Consider the following 16,623-nt stretch of genomic DNA (forward strand, 5'->3'; position numbering starts at 1 on the left):
CTGGCCATGATTATTTTAAAGTGCCGCCCCAGGGCTTTCATCGGCCCTAAGAGGTGGCCCAATGCACCCCTCCTTTAAATGATTGCTCATGCCCTTAGGACCTTTCCCACCTAGGGGATAAACATTAAGGAAATGTGGGAACCTGTGTTTCTTTTTTTTATCAGCAGGAGCTGTGAATCCTTTTCATCTTCCACCACAATTGTTTTTTAAAATGTTTTTTTTTTGCCCTGCAGGAACATCCCCAGCCCCCCGGGAGGCCTAGGGGTCAGGGTATTTGTACCCTGCCCCTTCTATTTTTAGTATTTTTTTTTGTGCCTCAGTTGAATATGAGTTCCAGGATGGCTGCCAACACTTCCTTGTTGAAGTGTTGGCAGACAATCACATTTGAGCACAGGGACTGTTGAATCCTTAAAGAATCTGCGTCGCTAGATATACAAATGTTTTCTTTTTTAATAACCAAAATCACTCTTTCTGGGCCAAGAGATAGTTTCTGCTAAGTTTGGTGTAATTCCGTCCAGCGGTTGGGGTTGGGGTCAAATTCAAAATCTCTATGGGAATTAACTTAAGAAAAACAGTTCTTTTGACCACTCCTTTTTCTTGGGCCCCGCTTGATGGATCACCCCAAACCTTTCCAAGTTCAAAAAGACTCACTGTGATACTTTTTTGGGGGAAATTTCATGAAGATCCGTCAAGCGGCACCAAAGAGATAGGCAAGTCAAAAAATGCTTTTCCTGTGGAAACATGGTTCTAACTATAACTACCTACTGGTGACCATCAGTAGGTAGTATGTATTAATATATCCATACACAGTCACCTCCTCTCAGAAACTAACAATGGACTCAGTGGGCAACATTCAGGTAGGTTTATTCAGAATTCTTGTGGAATTACGCGTCTCGGGAATTGTCCCTCATCAGATGCCTTTGCTCCCTGTGCTGGCGCCTGTTGCAGTCTCTCTTTAAATGCGAAATACATCCTCATCATTGGTGGAAACATGGAGGACTGCAAGTTCCAGCATCCTTCATTGTCGGATGTCAGAAGAGGCTGCTAGGACCCAGAAAAGTTTCTCTTGGGGCTGAATGTACTATGCCGCACTGCCCAACTCCTTCTGTAGCCTCCGTTGCGGGCATGTCCAGGAACCGCTGTGTCAATGCTCCGTGCCTCACCGTGACATCACGGTCCCATCAAGGCCAGATGTTCTCCCTCCTGTGGCCACAGCGTTCCAAGCACACCATCGATACCTCGATCCACCTCCATTGTACCATTAAAGTGCTTGGCTCGTTAGGGCGGGTCACCTCAATTGCGCTGTAGCCTCGCAAGTAATAGCTATGAGATAAAGGTGCCCCCTATTTCTTTAAGGTCCAAGAGGAGGGGAAATAATAGCAAACACTGTAAGACCTCTTCTCAGACCTATCTAGTTTGTCAAAATGGCATTTACTCAATTAGCAATTTACAAATATACAACACAGGTACAATATTTCACATACAAATTGAAATCTTATCAGTTTCTATTTTATTGTTCAAAGTGCATATTTTTTCTTTCTATTTTCTTCTGTATTACTGGTTTTTATTTTTTATTTTTTGGTATAAAGGCAATTTAGAAAGGTTTTCTTGACACAATTATGAACAAAGAACTCTAGGAATTCTAACAATTATTTCTCACAATATTATAAGTCTTTCTTTTAGAAAACCCCCCACAAAAAACGAAATTGGAAAACGACTCTTCTTGGTTTAGAAACTCAGCCCTGTGTCTCTGGGTCACGTTTTCTCAGTTTAATGTCAACACAAAGGGTATGAGTTCCCAAGATCGTTTGGTCTTTGTTTTACAAAGGCTCCGAACAGGTAATTATTTAAAATGGGTCAATGATGGTAGAGCTAAAAGTAGTGTATATATCCTTCTATTTGTTAGATCTTACCAGGATGTGGGTGATATGATTCACACTGGATCTATTGTAGTATATCAGATGTATATGGTAGCAGTACTTATACCAGATACCATCAGATCTGATGGTTTCCGGTCGGTAGCAGGAGGTTGGGAGAATCGATATTGAGATCTGCAGACAGCGGATGCACGCAATCCTTTGACTACCTTGCATCTATCGCAACTGATAGGAATAATTCAAAATAAGTGCTGAGTAGGTAGCTGATAGTTGACTTACTTTTGCATCTGGAAGTTTGTATTTCAGTCCCACCTTTGTCACTTGAATGGTAAATCATTCCATTTGATGACATTCATTTCACGGTAATATGGAAAAAAATATATGCAAACTGAAAATGTAAAAGAATTATAAATAAATAAATCAGTACGATGTGTGGTACTCTTCCAAATATACGATTCTATATTTCCCTCTATATCACATTCTTGTTTCTGAAAAAATAGGACATTCTTTTTTTTATCACTGATTGGACTTACCAATTCAATAAAAATCGATACCTTTACCTAAAGTGTCTTGCCTGGTCATTATAAAGCTACATTCCTGACTTTCTTTACTGAGTGTTATGAACAGGCATTGCAAGATTATTTGGGAACATACTCGAGCTATGGAAATTACATTTTACATTTAGCAGCACATCATATATTGTAACTTTCACCTGCATGAGTCCCTTTTCAACTTAGGGTTTTATGATAGGACCAACATTGACAATCAGGTGCTTCTTGCATCTCTTTGCTTTTTTAAAGTATATTAATATTTTTCATTGTCTTTCTGTAAAAAATGGATTGACACTGAGTTCAAGGTGCCTACATTATATTTAGGGCTCTCGGTTTTATGGTATCTATTTTTTTAACATTTCCATCTGTATTTATCCATATTAATTTTTTGCCCCTTTTATCTGTATTTATCCATAGTTTTGTTTTATTTGTATAAATGAAGTTATAAAAGTGTACATTTTCATATATATTTAACTGACACATGCGCACTCATACTTTGATGTCTGCCGTGTTTTTAGCTATTTAAGTTGCCAAATATTACATAACAATACATCCACTGCTAAATACTAGCATTATACCACAAATGTATATTGACACATGCCGTTATTTGAAGAAATGTCATCCAGTGTTTTTAATTTCCAATGCTGTCCATCTGCTCTGCAGTTGGACTTTAATTCATGAAAGACAGCATGGAGAGTCACTTAAAAGCAGCACAATTTTCTGTCTTTATCCACTTTTAAAAATAAGAAAACACATTGTTTTCTGTCTGTGTTTAACTATAAAAATCCGTAAAAACGGAAAACAGGGACCCTTAATTAAAATCATGATCCCCGTTGGTAGAAGCCCTTGCAGCCATCCTTCTTATAATTTTCAATTTAAAGAATGGTATACTTTTGACATTACCAAATATTTGATCATTATTAAACAATGCTGTATTTTGCTGTTTTTCCTTTTTAATAGGTGGTTAGACCCAGTGGAGGCTCTTCTGCTATGGAGGCGGAGTTTTGCCCCACTGCTTTTGAGCAATGTAAAGGAAAGGAAATATAAAATAATAATAACTTTTAGTTATTATCATTTTAAATTTCTCTGTGCCGCCCTGCTCACGGAGCAGGGCAGGGGAGGGGTAGTTTGCCCACTCCTAAGTGCACAATGACTGTTTGGTCGGCCCTATCAGGCCGCCCAAACCAGTCATGCGCACTTTCCCCATTCTCCATGCATGCTGCTCACAGACTGCATGGAAAACATGCCCAGGCCCCCATTTCATGGTTGGTCATCAAACCAGAATGCTCACAACTAATCACAACGCTGCACTGCAGCCTTGTGATCGTTCAGGGAAGATTGACTGTTCTTCTTGGCTTCCTTTCCCACGAGGAATGCAGGAGCAAAGAGCAGAGACCCGGCGGCAAGTTAAGTGTACAATTTTTTTTAATTGTTTTATATTGCGCTACCACCTGCCCTGCGCCCCCCTCCCCATCACCCGTGTGTCATGCCACCCGCCACTGGTTAGAACTTTCCTCACTCTAGCTTCCTACAATTTTTGGAAGTTGAACAAGTTATTTTACCATAGTATGAAGGGCATCTGAATGTTGCTTTACTAACTCATCCTGCTTTGGAGTCATTCACCCAGGATTCCCATCTTGTGTGCATCTCACAGTGCGGTATGTGGTTTATTGCATCGATTATAAACGATATAGTCACTGTAGTGGGGAACCGAATCCTAGCTCAGACTCAATCACTTGCATCCTACTACTGGCAGCGATTTGTTTCTCCTGCGTACTGTACTATGTCTGCTAAAGTAGAATTGCAACACTTTGTGACCTTGCTTTGAATGCCCTACACCAAGAAGTGTTTTTGGTTATCCAATAATGCAGTGCAGGTTTCCGAGATCTGTGAAGAACAGGATGCTGACCATTCTCATATGTTGCTTCCAGAGGCCGCATTACACATTGTGCGACCCTTGGGCACAGTGGTGTTACAGAAGGGGCTGTAGACACCTGTGCTGACACATCTGTAATACAGATAGTGGTAGTACACATACTGCGCCAATGCTATAATAAGAGGGCATTCCCTTTTTTTGCATCGGGCAAATGAGGGAATCAGTTACCCTCTGTGCCTGTGCCATACTATGGACGCGGGCGCAGAGACAAACATGCCTTTAGAAGGCCCCTGAAAGTGTGCCACAAAAAGGTGTTGCACTTTCAGTGTCCCTACTAAAGGCATCCCTCTGAAGGGGAGGAAGTTTCTTACCATAGACAAGACACCCCCTTACATGTGGGGGTAGTCACTCACTGCATCCGCCCTCAAGGGGGTCTTTCTCCCCTCTTGAAAGTGCAGGTGGTTTGCCGACTGTACTGTGAAGCACTTCACAGCTTTTAAATAGCTCCATACTTCACTTGAATGCGCTGCCCCGAGGACAGCGCACATTCACAGCTGCCCTGAAGGCAGCCCATTCTTTCTAATATGTGCACTGTCACTGTTTGCACCTGGCGCAACTTTTGAAAGGTACGCCATGGCGCAAACAGAGAAAGTGGGCTGTGTGCATATTACAGCCCCTGCTGAGAGTAAAAGGTCCTCACAGACAGACCAGAAGCCTTTCATAAAAGCATGGTGACCTACAATACAAAAAGTTAAAGTTGTGATGGTTGTAAATTGCTATTTTAGGATGGCTTCTTTATAAGTCAACAGTGTGCAAATAAGGCAAGTGACTGCCATCATGCAGAAATATAATATAGAATCAATGCATATCGCAGTCATTGCTGACCTCTTAGCAACTGGCAGGCCTGAAACAGTATTGTCAGACACCACGACAAGTTTAACTATAGAGTGCTAAAATTAGGACGGAGATATACCAGGCTTTCTGGGTTTTGCAGAATAAAGATGAAGGTTTGTCACAGCCCAACAAGACAGAGGATAATTGTGTATTATTTTGGGCCTCCTAAGAGTTCACTGAGCTTCTGTGGTTACCAGTAAGCCCTGCTGGCATACATCCTATTTATCACTTAAATGGTTTGTCATCTTTAGGTAACATCATCCTAAGCTCGTTCATCAACTATTAAACGAATTTTAAACAAGTCCTTGCATCCCGCTAATTTGCTCCAGCCTTTTATTTTGATTTGAAATGTCTGCAGCCGAATCCTCATAATAAGGTGTGCAGTAATAGTGTTTCCACTACAACATGGGCAATTTACATTTACAATGTGCCTGGGTACAGCGTTATTACTGGCTCACATAAAACACTAAGGGGCATATTATCAAGGGGGTTTATCTCCGCTTTTTTGGCTTTAAAAGCCAAGAAAGCGGAGATAAAATTATCTCCCTATTACCTAGCTGCCGCTAACACCTGTTAGCGACAGCTAGTAGGAGATAGCGACCATCTTGGGCCCCACTTTGCATGTCAGTGATATTTATCACTAATGAGATGCAAAGTGGGCGTGCCAAGATGTTAGAGACTGAAAACAGTCGCTAACATCGCTATCTCCTATTACCAACTATTGGAGATATTCGCGCTAAGCGGGAATATCTCCAAAAGCTAACACCTGCCCTGAGCAGTTCTTAGCCATGTTATCCAATGGGAGGTGGATAACATGGCTAAGAGCATTAGCTCGCTAATGCATGAATATCGCTGACTTTTCAGCGATATTCATGCTTTGCGGCGATTTTTACCGCATTTGCGTTAAACCTTGGTAATACCAAGGTTTATTTGTGGTAAAAATCGCCGCAGCGCTGCGGTAAATTTTTGTCTCTAACCAAGCAATAGCGATAATTATCGCTATTGCTTGGTATTATGCCCCTAAATATGTTGCAAAAAATGACAAGACAAACGGCTATAAATGAACAGAACCAGAAATTACCGAAGAGACACCAATAAACTCTGTAAACATGCCTTTGAATGTTGACCACATCCTGTAACTCCAAAACGTCCAACCCTGGATGTGAGTAGCCCTTGCTACAGGAAATGCTATCTAGTCGCCAAGCTAGTTGACGCTGGAACCTGAGGAACAGGTTTGAATCAAGACCACTCATGACTGGAAATTGTGTGATTCTGGGCAAGTCACTTAATTTCCCTATCCCCAACAAATAATGAAGATGTGTAAAATGTAATGTAATTGTGTCATTCAATGTGCACATTCCCACTTTATGTACACTTTCTTGAATTTTATCCCAAATCCCCATAATGTAGCATGGCAATTGCCCCCTAGTGTTTCTCTGCAACCTATAGAAGCAACACAACCTGTCACTGTAAAATATTTGAAGACATGAGAATGCAAAGATTACTGAGGATGAGTAGATGGTCCATGGCAATGTAATTATCAGGGCTTATGACTTACTTTAAGACAATCACTTTATAACTCCTTCACTATAAACCATGACACTTATTTGACTGGTGACACTGTTGACAATAACTAGTGTTTTCTGCAGTGAGGAGCGTGAAAAATCTGAAGAGGTGTGTTGACCCCATGTCACCAGGACATCATGAGCACTGACTGAAGCCTTCTGTTCTGTGAATGTGCTTATCGAGGGGCTTGTGAAATTGTCTATATTTTCTGAGGGGGTGCAGTGGAAGGCATGGAGACTGGATGGGAGATCTAAGAACCTACAGGGAAATCAAAAACTGAGAATAAATATATTGTATTGCATTGTAATTGCATTTATATAGTGCTTACTACCCCCTGACAAGGTGTTGCAGCTCTTTTTTGGCGAGTAGCATGCTACACCAGAATCCATAAAGGATTAGTCGTGAATTAGTATAGTGAAATATGAAAGTGATTTGAGTGGTATATGTTATTCAGTTTTTTGGATTGAGAAGGATAGTGGAGGGACAGAAGAGGGAAAAAGGTCTGAATGTATCTATTTATATAGAGCATGCTACCTTTGATTGGGTTTTGAAGTGCATTTTCAGCGAGTAGCACACTACTTCAGAACCAATAAAGGATTAGTGGTGAATTAGTATAGTGAAATGTGAAAGTAATTTGAGTGGTGGACATGTTAGTCAGTTATTTGGATTGAGAATGATAGTGGAGGGATAGAAAAGGAATTTTCTATTCATTTATATAGCGCTTGCTACCCCTGATGGGGTGTTGAAGTGCTTTTTCGGCAAGTGGCACACTACTCTGGATTCTATAAAGTATTAGTGGTAAATTAGCATAGTGACATAGGAAAGCAATTGGAGTGGGGGATATGTTAGTCAGTTCTTTGGATTGAGAAGAATAGCGAATGGATAGAAGATGAAAAAAGATTTACATTTATATAGCGCTTGCTACCCCTGATAAGGTGTTGAAGTGGTTTTTTTGGCAAGTAGCACACCACTCCGGAACTCATAAAGGATTAATGGTGAATTAGTATAGTGAAATTTAACAATAATTTGAGTAGTGGACATGTTAGTCTGTTATTTGGATTGAAAAGGATAGTGGATGGATAGAAGAGGGAAGGATTTAGAAATATATATATATATATATATATATATATATATATATATATATATATATATATATATATATATATATATATATATATATATATGTATATATATGTGTATATATATATATTTGTTTGTTTCGGAGTAGGAGGAGGCTTCAGATGAGTTAAAGGGAGCTGGAGGGGGAAGGGTCAGAGGGAAGGGTTTAGAAAGGCTTGTTTTGAGGGATCGAAATAGTAAAAGAGGTATGAGATGATGCAAGGAGGGGTAGAGTAGGGAAGATTCTAGAAAGGGTTATTTTGGGGATCATAGTAGTAGTGTGGGGTTTGGAATGAATGAGAGAGTGGAGGTAGAGGACATATTGATAGAGGTATAGGGTGAGAAATAAGGTAGTGCATTGTAAAGAGTAGTAGAAAGAGGTTTGAAATGAGTCAGAGAGTTGAGGTAGAGGATATATTGAGAGCTGTATGGGGTAAAAAAAGGATAGTGCATTGGATATGCTGAATTAGAAGAAAAGTAATAAATATATAGATTTATTCGTACATGGAAGGTATGCAGACGCATAAAGGAAGGTAGTATATGTAAATTACGGATGCATTAAATAAACTCCGGCTATAAAGTGTTGTTGTACTTTAAATTAATGTTATTTATATATATTTTTTGTAAATCAATAGTGAAGCAATTGTAGATAAATAGTTATGATAAAAGATTTACTTATTTAAGCAGTCACTTATTTACATGTTAAAAACATAGAATAATGCAACTATCAGTAGTAATATGTACATTTGATAAGCAGAACTAGGAAATGTCCATATATATATTGTGTTTTAAACATAATTAGTCTACATGTTTATACACAGCAACACACATATATAGGTGTGTATATATATATAGTACAAATAAATGCTTATATACAGAGAGATATGCTTTATATTTTTGTTTGCGTATGGTGGTAATATGGGGAAGAGCCAATTCTTGAGTAGTTTTCTGAAGATAAGGTGGTTATTCGTGGATCTTATGTTGGGGGTAAAGAGTTCCATAGTTTGGCTGCTTGAACAGAGAATGATGTGCCCCAAGTGTTTTTTTTCTTGTATCTTGGGATTTTGAGGCGAGGTGCCACTCTAGAGCAGAGGTTCCTTTGTTGAATGTGTTTGGTGATTTTATTTCTGATAAAGAGAGGTCTTGTTCCATGTATCGCTTTGTGGGTGATACAAAGCAACTTGAACATGGATTTTCTGGCAGCCTGTAACCAATGCAGGGTTTTCAAGGCAGGGGAGATGTGGTCTTGTGGTTTTCTATGTAAGAGTAGTCTGGTAGCCGAGCTCTGAATCCGTTGTAGCCTTTTCATGATCATTACAGGTGATCTGTGGTACAGGCTATTAGCGTAATCGAGTTTGGACAGAACAAGGGAGACAGTAGCCTGGACCTTGTGTGGAAATCCCAAATAGGGGAAGATTTGTTGCAGAGTTTTTATAGTAACAAAGCTTTATCATGCTAGTTTCATCGATAGCTTGGTGTCCATGGTAATGTTGAGATCTCTTATTTCCTTCCATACTTTAAACAGTGTTCCCAGTTTATCAAGCCACGCGGTGAGCGGGTCATGATGTTTCCAATCGCCACACGTGAGTATATCCATTTTGGAAGCATTCAATTTGAGATGGCTCCACATCATCCATTGATCCACGGCTGTGAGACAACTTGACGAGTTTCCAATGTCTTTGGGGCATTCCAGTTGAAGGAGTATTTGTGTGTCATTTGCATAGTTATAACACATGAGGTGAAATTGATTGATCAGTGCCAGTAATGACTTTATGTAGATGTTGAAAAGCATGGGCAAGTTCATAGAGTCTTGAGGGACCTCAGCTTTTGTGAAGTACAGTTTGGACGAGATAAGTGGGGTATGGATGAAATTAGTTCCATTGCGAAGGTAGGATGTGATCCAGTCTAGAGCAACCCCCTCTATGCCGCCTTCGTGGAGTCTTTGTATCAGAGTGTCATGGTCAACCATGTGAGAGGCAGCCAAGAGGTCCAAGAGAAGTAGCGCAGCAACCCTGTTCCGGGGAACTGTGTTCTTCAGGTCATACCAGATGGCATGGAGGGCAGATTCTGTACCTCTTCCTGGACAGAATCTCATTTGGAAGTCTGATATATGGCATTCACTTCAATGAATTGTGACATCTGGGAGAATGCTGCTCTTTCTATCAGTTTACCCGGGAAAGGTCCAATTGTAATCAGTCTGCAGTTGTCAGGGTTCAGAGGGACCAGGTTTTTTTTCTTCAGTAATAGGCATATGTATAACTTTTTGAGTTCTTCTGGAAATATTCAGCTAGTTAAGGAGTTATTAATGATTCACCTTAGTGGAATGGCAGCAGAGTTTGTTAGAAGAATTGTCTTGAAGGTTTGCTGTGGACATGGGTCAGAAAGGCTGCCAGCAAGCCTGCTTGCTTTGACCAGGTCCATAAATTAATTGTGTAAAATGTGTCAGAAGGAACGGAGAGGCTGGGTTAGAGTTTTCTTGGATAGTTGTTTTGTAAAAGGGTTAGTGCTGATGCTTTGTCTCTGTTCTAAGTATGAGTCCGATGTGTCTGCTTTTTCCATGTAACGATTTGGCAGTTTGTCTGTGAAATCTTGAGTAACGGGATGGGCTCCTTATATACAATTTGGTTTACGAAAGTCTTTGAGATATTTATAGAATTCTTTATTTGCACATTTAGCATTTTGAATTCTGTCTGAATGGTATATTTTCTTCGCTTTTTTGATAGCTGACTAGTATAATCTGTTAATTTTCTGTAGAGGAAGTTTGTCTTGATTGGCGTTTGTTTTGATCGAGGTTTCTAATTTGTTGTTTTCTTTCTATATTTCTCCAAGATGCTTGTTTTCTTTTGTTCTGTTGTGTGGTTTTTAGTGGTATCATGATATCAAAAGCTTCCCGTAGCCACTCATATAGTTTTTGAACAGAATTTACTGTTTCTAGATCTGTACTGCATGTTAGTTGTGTTTCTAAGTGTTCCAAATAAAGTTTATTACACGGTCGATAGGTGGATGCATGTAAGATAAAAGTTAACTTGTTCTGTATTAGCAAAAATTACATCTAGCGTGTGGCCAGTGATGTGTGTGGGTTCATTGACAATCTGATGCAGCAGGTTCAGTGCGTCTAGGCAAGCGGTGATTGTTTTGGGATGGGGCATATTGGGTTTGTCAAACAAATTGTTGAGGTCACCCAGAACGCATAGGTTGGAGCGTAGTGTTATCAGGTTTGAAATTGTGTCTGGAAGTGTATCTGGGAATGTGTCATTGCTATGTGGAGGTCTGTAAAGGAGCAGGAAGTTACAGGAGAAAGACAGTTTAGGATTGCATCTGGTGAAAAGAGCCTCACAATGTTTAATGGAGATGTCATCAACTTTAGTGATATGTAATATTTCCCTGAACACAACAGCTAGGCCACCTCCTTTTTTGCCTATATGATTTTAAGCGATTGTTTGATTGCCAAGAGGAATGTCTTTAAAAAGGACTGGAGCCATATCATCTCCCAACCATGATTCAGTTATGAATAGTATGTCTAGTTTTGCATCAGTGAGAAGGTCGTAGATGTGAAGTTTGTTTTTAGAGAGCGATCGAGCATTCATTAGTAGACAGTTTAGAATGTGCTTTGGTGATAGTGTTATATATAACACATAATGTCCCAACTGGTATAACTTAAAGACAATTAGTAAGGATATGAATGCAACATTATCCGAAGAGAAACAAGGAGACTCTGTTTGATTATATCATGTTGTCATGGCATCATTTATGTCAACAGTTTAGAAGAAACGATCAGAGCATACAGGAGTTATATCAGCCCTGCGAATTACAAATTAAGGAGTTGAGATCAACCCGACATTGTACAAGGTGCTCAAGTGTATGAGTGAGGAACACAAAGGCGACGCAAGTGACAATGTGCTCAGCGTGGACAAGCGCAAAGTGCTTGGTGCATGGATATATACAGTGAGTAAAAACAGAGTGGTTCAGTTTGATTTAGAATGGTTATTCTAATTTTGAATTCTTTGCATGAACCACTTTGTAAGGGGCGCCTATGGTCTTGCTGGGTAGTCGACGGCGTTTCGCTCCAATTTAATTTCGGATCATCTTCAGGACTGGGTGGGGTTGAAGGCAGTGCTGTATGGGAGAGAGAAGGAAAGGGCAGGGTTCAGGGCAATTGAATGCCCGTGCAAATTACTCTACACAGGACAAACCACGCAAAGCATCAAGAACAGAATTGTGCAGCATAAAAGTCGGATCAATTGCAAAGTCACCACGGCGCCCTTGGTATCACATTACCTGGAACACAACCACAAGGACACAGACATCAATTGGCAGCAAATGACACTACCCATACGAGGTGGAAACATCAGATCACTCCTGAATAGGAGTGAGTGCAAATGGATAACACTGTGTGATTCAGTCAATAATGATTGAACACTATTGACGAGTGGAACAGCACCATCTCACTGTCGTATTTCTCCGCTTGCATGACGACAATCCCACCGCCCTTATCCGCGGGTTTGATGATGATGTCTGTATTGTTCTTGAGGGTCAATAATGCCTGTTTTATGGATAGAGAAATGTTGTAGGGGATGAATTGTGGTTGAGATTGTAATTCAGCAATGTCACGAAGTACCAATCTTTCAAATGCCAAGATCTCTGGTGGCATTGTGGCAGAGGGATAGTTGAAAGTCGAGGCCAGGTGGAAACGTTGGATCATGGGTTCGTTTGATTCTTCTTCATTTATAAATAATTGTCGTAGACGTATTCTACGGAAGAACCTTAGTAGACTTGACTGTAATTCTAAATAATTAGTCCGTTCAGTGGGAACGAAACTGAGGCCCCTGGAGAGGATTCGTGTTTCTTCATTAGTCAAGATCCGGTCGGATAGGTTGAAGATGGGTATTGTATCTTCGTAAAAGGTGGTGGGCATAATGTCAGTTGGAAGGCTGGGTCCCACTACTGGAGTAATTACTGCGGAGGACCCCACTGATAGAGCGGTTGCATGTCTGTCTCTCTCCTGGCAGTTGGGGTTGAAATTGGCGAGTTCTTGGTTGTCGTGCTGAAGGGTGGCCGCGTCCGCGGCCCCGTTCTAAAAAACCTTGGGCAAGTAAGGGTGGTGGTCTGTTGGTCAGTCTAGTGGAGCTGGAACCTTCTCCTGGGTCCGACTCTTTATCAGAGGAGTTCGATTAGTCAGAGAAGGTAATCCTTTGGTTGTTCCTGTATCTGCCCCAGTTTTTGGTTCTTGGAGGGACGTATGGTGTATTATAGAACTCCTCGCTAAGGTAGGGGTAGGTGTGTTCTACTTTGTAAAATTTAATGTCCTTTTGTATTTTAGTTGCTTTTTTTTTGTTAAGTTCAAATGTGCTGGAGGTGGAAATGTTATTAACTTTCTCTAGAAGACTTTTAGAGTCAGGGATGGTCGAATCGGCTAGGATCAGTTGTTCAAGCTCCTCTATTTGCTACCGGACGACCCTCGTGGTTCCCGGATAGCCCCAGCCCTTGCGGCTATACTTCACAGATTGGATTGCCAAAAAAAACGATCATTTGCTTGACAAGGTGAGTGCTCGCATACTCCCACTCCTTCTGGGTGCCCCTTGTTCTCTTCCTCCTTCCCCTCCCAGGACACCCTTTGCGGTTACGCGCTACTACCTGTAGCCCTTCCCCTGAACCCTGCCCTTTCATTCTCTCTCCCATACAGCACTGCCTTCAACCCCACCCAGTCCTGAAGATGATCCGAAATTAAATTGGATCGAAACGCCGTCGACTACCCAGCAAGACCATAGGCGCCCCTTACAAAGTGGTTCACGCAAATAATTCAAAATTAGAATAACCATTCTAAATCAAACTGAACCACTCTGTTTTTACTCACTGTATATATCACTGAACCAAGCACTTTGCGCCGTCCACGCTGAGCACATTGTCACTTGCATTGCCTTTGTGTTCCTCACTCATACACTTGAGCACCTTGTACAATGTCGGGTTGATCTCAACTCTTTCATTTGTAATTCGCAGTGCTGATATAACTGCTGTATGCTCTGATCGTTTCTTCTAAACTGTTGACATAAATGATGTCATGACAACATGATATAATCAAACAGAGTCTCCTTGTTTCTCTTCGGATAATGCTGCATTCATATCCTTACTAATTGTCTTTAAATTATACCAGTTGGGACATTATGTGTTATATATAGCTCTACCCCAATCCCTACACGGTTGAAGGGTTATTACTCCTGTATTTGTATACAAAATTGGTGATAGTGTGACTTTGTTTTGTAGAGGAGTGAGCAGTATTTTGTGGGCTTGCAGCAGGTGTGTCCTTAGTGTTGGTATTAGGTATATGAGGATAGCAATCATGTAGCTTTTCCGTATTGTGTTTTTAGTCCAGCAGGGTAAGAACACATTTTGATGGGTCTGTGTGTGGTGGAGACAGTGTTTGAGAGTGAGTTGGTGCGCTGTGTTGCTTTTTTGGTGTAACCTTGTCAGGACCGGAATCGCCGTAGCGGGCACTGGGTGTTTCCCCGGTGGTCCACAAGAGTGGGGCCAGTAATTGGCCCCTGGGGTGCGTTTTTGTTACCTGGGGGTCGGCAATATCGGCCCCGTAACAAGATCGACCGAAACCGGCCTTAGGAAGCCGCTGGGCTGCACCCCCTCCCCCCAGGGGAGCCCGGCCGAGCAGTTTGCCAGGGCCAGTTTCGGTTCCCAGTCCGGCCCTGAAACTTGTTGTGTAGTGGACATGGAGAAGCGAAATTGTGAGGTGTGGGTTGTTGCTTATTTCCTTTGTGTCTGTTTAGGGTGAAAGGTGCATGAATTATGGGTGGTGGTGCAGCATGTGGGTCATGTAGTAAGGTTCTAAATTATATATGCAGCTTCCTACAAAATCCATATAGCAGCACCCTTTAAATAAATGTGCAAATGTGTATGCAGATCTGCGTTTCTTCATGCTGAACTTTAATGTGCATACAATTACGAAATTTAGAATGATACCATGAAAAGGTAACATGATTTTACCAGGAGTCCAGGAGTACACCTGAGTACCTGCGACTATACTGTAGTGCTGTGAATTAAAAAAGAAACGAATAAAAGGACATTCTAGCTGGAGACTGCTTTTTTGGTGAATCGGGTCACAGTCGTTTGTCATGTTGGAGAAGGTGACTGAAGTGTACCCTGAGGTCAAATATTTCTTTCCTCGGTCTCTTTTCTGTCAGTGAATGCAATGTTCCACAACGCTGGCGGAGGCCTGGCCCCTCTGCTGCTGCAGCCAAGCATCACTGAAGCACAAGGCTGGCTGATGCAAGTCAAAGTCACTTTCAAGACTGAGTCAGAAAAATCCCCATTTTGAACGGGAGGATTATAAAAGTCAGTAAACAGCATTAAAATAGAAGCAGATGAAGTGAGATCAGCCAATAGCTCTCCCGGGCATAAACTTGTGTGCTGTCAGAGATAGCGTTAATCATTTTAATCAATAGTTTACTGAAGGAGGTGACAGATAAGAAAAGTCCCGTTTGGGCTTCAATTAAAAACAGATGACCGGTGCAACATTATCCGTCAGTCGCGTTAGAGTATATACTTTTAAATGCTCTCAGGCGTGTTGAAAGAATGGTCGTTAATTCATGTTTTTACTTCACTATGCTGTGGGGTTCACAAAATAAACGATGACAAAGGTTGTTTATTGATGTGTGCTTTTGACTGGCTCTGCTCAGTGTGTACGTGTGTGCCCAAAAATAGAGGGCTCAATGGAAGAGTGATAAAATGAATGTGCGAGTATGGAGTGCATGGGAAGTAAATAAGAGTGTGAAAACGTATGGATGGATGCATGTATTAATGAGTGTGACGATAACTGAATGATTGACTTCCATGTGCTCGATGGACGATGTTTCTACTCATTACTGCACTCATAGGGTTCCTTTTTTTCCCCCTCCTCCTGCATCCTTGCCCTCAGGGCAGGAAATGCAAGGGCAACAGTTGGCTATTGAGCAGCTGCGTGTCCACATTTCCAGCCTCCCCTAGGATTCCAGCATGAAATACTCCAATTGCGCCAACTATCAATGAGTGCGGCGTCTATTTGACCTACACACATGACTGAGAACCACCTCAAATGCAATTCCGGCAAGACGGAGACCTTGCCTTACGGAAATCAAAATCTGTTTTCCCCGAAAAACTGGTGGCCGGACGGTGCTGAAGCCCCCCCTGATACCATCTTATCTGCTCGAAACCTTGGCATTAAATTTGATGACCAATTGTGCTTTAAACAGCAAGCGGTGGCGTAGCTGGTATGTGTTTCCACATAATTAAATCTCTGAGGAAGTTTTTTGACCTTCTTCCTCTGTCAGCCAGAAAATCAGTCGCAGTTGCCTTAATAACTTCGAGGCTGGATTACTGTAATAGCCTATATGCTGGAGTAAATAAGTCTGTACTCCATAGGCTACAGATGGTCCAACATGCTGCTGCCCGGCTGGTGCTACGCTGACCCGGTAATTCATCTGCGTCGGCTGCGCTTAAAGCGCTGCATTGGCTACCAATTGGCAAAAGGATCCTATTTAAGATCTTGCTAATCACATTTAGAGCTTTTCAACAGCAAGGGCCCAAATATCTGTGTAACGGTTTTAAACGGTACCATCCCACCCATTGCCTGAAGTCTGCTAGTCAGAACCTACTAATAATCCCCAGATTCAGACTGGCTACCAAAGGAGGAAAATCTCTCTTCGTCCTGGGTGCTAGGGCTTGGAATAAGCTTCCATCTTACCTTAGGTCATTG

The sequence above is a fragment of the Lissotriton vulgaris genome, chromosome 3_1 (assembly GCF_964263255.1).
Source record: "Lissotriton vulgaris chromosome 3_1, aLisVul1.2, whole genome shotgun sequence".
NCBI lineage: Eukaryota > Metazoa > Chordata > Amphibia > Caudata > Salamandridae > Lissotriton > Lissotriton vulgaris.